Here is a 5,981-nt window from a genome sequence, read left to right as displayed (position 1 = left end):
CCCACAGCTGGCAGGCAGTTGACCTGAGACTGGAACCCGGGTTGGACTGACAGCAGGGTTACCGACCAAATGCGGCCACAGCATGGGGATGGGGAAGGAGCAGCCACCTCTTCCTCCCTCCACGGCTCAGCTCAGAGGCTCCTCAACCCATCCCCTGGGGTGCCGCCTGTCCCCTGCCTGTAAGACCTGAGGCCCTTCCTGACTTAGGGAGCTTCTGAGGTTGTCCCGGCCGGGGCTGGTTTTCTGTCTTCCTTCCTCCCAACAATAACCGGTTCCTAGAGGGGCTGTCAGCATAGACACATGCCCCTTCCTCCCTCTCTTCCTTCGCCCAAACCTGCCCCCCACACTGTCCCTGTCCTCCCCAAACAGGCTGGGTCAGACAGGGGTGCTGAGTGAGGCTTCTGGACACCCCTCCAGGACCCACCCACTTCCAGGAAGTGGACCTCTCCTCCCTCAGGCTGTTCAAAGGGACCCAGACCCCACCTCTGCACCTGAACCCCTTACCCCAGGCGATTCCATTGGGATGACCATGGGTCACCAAAGGCCATGGGTGAACGAGGCCCCTGAGACCAGCCCCTTGGATGGTCAGGCTGCAGAACTGCCCACCACCGGGGGCAAGGGTCAGCATGAGCTGCGTGCCCTCCCCAATATCTATCACCTTTCCCTGAGTTCAATTCACCAGCAACTCCCCTTCTCCAGAGCCCTGTTAACCCTTTTTTCCTCCTTACTCCATCCTGCTGTGCTCCACAAGTTAGGGTTTCTATTGTGGGGGTGGGGTGCCAGGAGGATAACAAGGGTCTGAATTTAGTCATTTTGGTTCTGGAGTTAATAAAGCTGAATTGGAGTCCTGGTTCTGCCAATTACTTGCGACCATGAGCAAGTGACACTACCTTTTGCAACCTCAGTTTCTTTATTTGTAAAATATATAGGTACTTAGGTATTCATTCACATCTATCCATTCATCCACCCATCCATCCACCCATCCATCCATCCACCCACCCATCCATCCACCCATCCATCCATCCACCCATCCATCCATCTACCCATCCACCCATCCATCCATCCACCCACCCATCCATCCACCCATCCATCCATCCACCCATCCATCCATCTACCCATCCACCCATCCATCCATCCATCCATCCACCCATCCATCCATCCACCCACACATCCATCCACCCACCCATCCATCCACCCATCCATCCACCCATCCATCCATCCATTCATCCACCCACCCATCCACCCATATGTACTAAGTACCAGGCCCTAGCCCAGGTCTTGGGGGTTTTAACAGGCTTATGAAATAAACATTTGTTATCATTTAGTTCCTATTTCCATGATCAGCTGTATTTCTGAATTTTAGAGGCCTCGACTACAAACAAGCACAGTGAGTACAAGAAGACAAGCTTAAAAAGGAATACAACTGTAATTGAATAACAATAAAAACAAACAAACAAACAAATAAGACAAGCTTAGGCCAATACACATATTGACCTAGTGGCCTGCAGCCTCTCAACAGTGGTCACCCACCCAAGCCCATAACAACTGACCAGCACTACCCTGAGGGTATCCCAGCACTGTTGGGCCCTTGCTGCCACCACCTTACACAGGCCACCACGAGCCAGCACAGCCACCATGACCTGCTTGTAAAAATGGGTGATCTAAAAAAACTCCTTTTAGAAAGACTATTTTGAAGCATCTATTGTTTAGGCTCCTGCACAAACCATCTTCTTTCATGTTAATCCTAAGCTGTCATGAGGGTGGGGAGTGGGACTGAGAGTCCCCTTGGCTGGGCAGGTCTGGGAGGCTTCCAGGAGGAGGAGGCATCCGGGGAGCTTTTGCCACTCTTGAGGTGACTTGTGTAGGGCTGATGTCATGCAGAGGGAGGAGTGGAAGGTGGACAGGGCCAGGGAGAGGTCTGGAGCACCCTTTGCACAGAGGCCTGAAGCCCTCCGGGAGCGGCTGGACACGGCTGACCAACATGACCGTGGGGAGGGAGGGCGGGACCCAGCCAGAAGGAGAGGGGGCCCAGGGGCATAGCCACCAGGCCTGCTGGAAAGGCATTCGGCAGGGGCGACTCCCACACACCTGGGCTCAGGCTGTGGAGTCAGGTGCTCAGTGCTCTGCGGTGTCCAGCTCTAAGCTCTGCGGGGCCTCAGACAGTGCACTGACCCTGGACACTGGACGCCCCCTGCAGCAGGTACTGTTCATGCCCACCCCGGTCCCCAGGCTGGTGTTCCCTCCCGGAGGCTGCCCTTCTGATGGGCGCCACATTACCTAGAGACACCTGAGAGGTTCTGGGCAGTGACTGAATGCTGTGGCTGTATGGCAGCCCTGTCCCCTTGTCTCTGGAGTCCACAGCTCCTTTGGTGTCATCCCTAGCTCCCCGAGGCTTCAGGTAGAGGCAGACTTCCTCCTAAAACCACGTCTTGCCCAGCTTCTTCCTCTGCCTGTTTGGATTGTACGAACTGAGGCTCTTAATTAACCACTTGCACAAAACCGGAATCTTTGGCTCTGCTTCTAGGAAGCTTGACCTACAAACTTAACCTGGCAGCCTTTCCTGTAGAATGTCCCCAAGGATAGGTGGGGAGGGGGTGGCCCCGTGCTGGGGGCACAGGAATGACAGGAAACCTCCCAGAAATGACATTTGAAGTGGGGCCTTGAAGGTTGAGTAGGAATTTCTGAGCCGAACAGTGTCTGGTCCGTTTGATAAATCTTACCTGATTTAACTGCTGAGGATGCAGAGTGGACATAAGAGGCCAGAAGAGCCCCTGAGCAAAGATCCGGAGGCAGCAAAAGTCAAGGTCTGTTCCAAAGAGAGAGTGGACCTGCCTGCAGCTTAAGGGAAGGGCAGGCAAGGGGGTGGGGGGAGGAGCTGCAATAAGGAGGAAAGTTGGGGCCAGAGCTGCCACCATGCTGTGAGCTCACATCACTCACCCTTGCACAGCGGCCACGGTGGATGGACTGTCACGCTCTTTCTTGCTGAGCCCAGATGAGCCTGGGCATCCTCCCTCTGTGTCTGGCACTCCACTAATCTTTTGAATGAGTGTGTGAGGTGACACCCATTTACTGTCCCTGCCCCAGGGCAAGCTCGGGCTGGGCCGAGTCCAGAGGCCTGCAGAGGATGGCCCGAGTACAGTAAGGGCCTCCAGGGGAAGCAGCCATTGTGGCCCATAAATAGGTTAGGCGGTCAGGAAACAGGAAATCCTGAAAACACAATGAGGCCTGGGACGCAGGGGTTTCCTCCAGGCTGAGGGCTGGACCAAGGATGCTTCTTGGGCCAAAAGTCTTCTTGAAGCAAGGCTGCCTGACTGACTGCTGGCCCCGGACACCCAGCTCTTCCCACAGTCCTCGGGGGCCTCAGGGCCTAGCCTTACTCGACCCGGCCGGCCCAGCCAGGGCAGCTCAGGACAGGACAGGACAGGCCAGGACAGGCGGAATCCTGAGGGGAGAGCCATTATGGGCTCAGCTCTTGGCTGAGCCTGGCACACGGCGGTGGCGGGGGCAGCCAGACCAGTGCGCAGGACAGAAGCCCCCCAGATCAGGGGTGTTTTGCCAGGCCCTCCGACCCCAGGAGCCTGCACACCTCTAACGTCTGCATCAGGGGGACTGTCTCTGCCCCAGGCTGACCCTTTGTAGGCCCTACGAACAGAGAAATAATGCTGTTCCTCCTTAGAGAGCCAGGCAGCCATAAGGCCACATCCCAGAATAATTGTGCTAAATAAGAAAAGCAAGTAACAAAACACAGTGCCTTATAGGATCCCAGTTTTGTTAAAATGCACACACGTCAAAATCCATGTGACTGTGTGTGTGTGGACACCCACACGTGTGCACGGAAGAGAGGAAGGAGGGCCAACAAAACGTGTCAGGGGATTTTTTCTTTTTTGTTCTATTCTGTATGTTCTAAGTTTTCTACAGTGAACTTCGTAATCCTAACAAAACCGACCCAAGTCCCGCTGGGCCTGTTTTCTTTCAAGCACAATGTGTACGAAGAGTTTTTAAAGTAGGGACCTGCGGGTGATCTACCGCTGAGGGGAAAACAGGACGCCGTCCTGGATACAGTGTATGCGGGAGGCGAGGTGCTCAGAGCAGCCACCGCAGCACAGGAAGGAAGCTCGCGGGGTGTCGGGCCGATGGCGCTGGTGGGAAACCGCCGCAGTCCCATCCACCTACGGTCTGCTGGGTATTACAGAACATCGTTGGCTGCCCAGGGCAGGGCAGCTAGAGTCTCTTTGCAATTTGATGCAATGGGTGGAGGAGAGAGTCTCCTAATCTGCACGTCTCTGATCAACGAGCCTCTTCCCTCTTCTGAAAAAAAACCCATTTTATTATGAAAAGTTTCAATATGCAGAAAAGGGGAAGGAACTGTACCTTGAGCACCCATGTGCCCACCGCATGGGTTCTGCAATGGACAGTTTTACTAGACCTGCTTTAGCGCATGTTGATCCATCCATCCATCTTTATTATTATTATTTTTTGATACATTGAAAGTCACAGGCAACAGTACACTTCATTCCTAAACACTGGAGCAGGCATATCATTAACCGGAGTTCAGCATTTGTTTGTGGTTCTTTATGTAAAATTTCCATATGGTAATGCAACAATCTGAAGCGTACCCTTTGATTAGTTATGACAAAGGCATACACTTGTGTGACCCAGACTTCTAACGTGATATAGAAGGTGACCCCCTAAAAACCCCCTCTTGTCCCAACCTGGTCCATCTGTGCCTCCACCCTCCAGTTTCCATCACAGGTCAGTTTTGTCTGGAACGTCCACTGAATGGGATCATACAGCTTATACTTGCTCGGGTCTGGCTTCTTTCACTCAGCGTTATGTCTGCGGGATGTCGCTGTATAACCGCAATAGCTAAATACTCTTCATTGCTGACTAGCGCTCCATTGCATGGAGGTACATGGTGTGGACGTGCAAATACACGTTCTCTTGTTGATGGACCCCTGGGATGCTTAAGGTTTTACTTATTATGAACGAAGCTGCTGTGAACATTTGTATGCGTTCATTTCTCTTGGATAAATACCTAGGGATGCAATGATGCGGTCTCTTCACGTTTGTAAAACACTGGACATTTTCTCTTGCTGTTTTTTTTTGGTCTTTTTCTTATTGATTTGTAGGAACTCTTTCATTAGTGTTGAGCTGTAAGGATACAGAAAAATTTAAGACATACTCCCTACCCTAAGTTGCTCCTGGTTTAGCTGCACAGACAGACAGACGTAATTGAGATGTGACAGGGTGGCCACTATGCATTTATTTAGTCCTTTGTCTTGTTTAGATCAATAAAGGGAAACCTTATTTAAAATGCAGTCAGGAGGCCAGGAGGGGGAGCCCTCATGCACTACCTATGGACTTCACCTACAGACCCCAACTAGAAAAAATCATCCTCCCAAGTGATACTACTTGACTTCTCCAGCAGGAGGAAGGAAGATTTCCTTCCTGCCCAGCAGCCCAGCCAATGAGAGACTGTCTCCATGCTGAACTCTCACTTTCCTCCAATAGACTTTCCTTCAAAACAACCCCTCCCAACTTCCTCCTTTTTCTCTATAAAGTAACATTCTCCTCCTTGCTTGTTGGCCTGGCCTATGGTTTTTGCTACAGCTTAATCGTCCTGAATTGCGATTCCTGAAGAAACCCATTCTGCTGGCAAAATAACTTTTATTTTTAAGGTTGACAGTTTATTTAAATTATGAAGCCAGATCATATCCCTTCTCTGCTCAAAATCCCCCAAGGCTCCACCCAACTCAAGGTAAGAGCCAACAAGACTCCACCCGATCCCACGGGACCCAGTCCCCTGGACTTGAGGGCCTCACCTTCTACCACTCCCTTCCCCTTCTTCAGCCCGCTCCAGCTGCTCCGGCTCCTTCCTGCTCCATAAACTGAGCGTGATCTCTGCTCCACAGCCATGGTCCTTGAGATTCTCTCTTCCTGGAACATTCTTCCCCAGATCTCCATGTGATTTACTTCCTGTA

Source organism: Desmodus rotundus, chromosome 12 (genome assembly GCF_022682495.2).
Source record: "Desmodus rotundus isolate HL8 chromosome 12, HLdesRot8A.1, whole genome shotgun sequence".
Classification (NCBI taxonomy): Eukaryota; Metazoa; Chordata; class Mammalia; order Chiroptera; family Phyllostomidae; genus Desmodus; species Desmodus rotundus.
The sequence above is the reverse complement of the archived record's forward strand: the minus strand, read 5'-3'. Positions refer to the sequence as shown.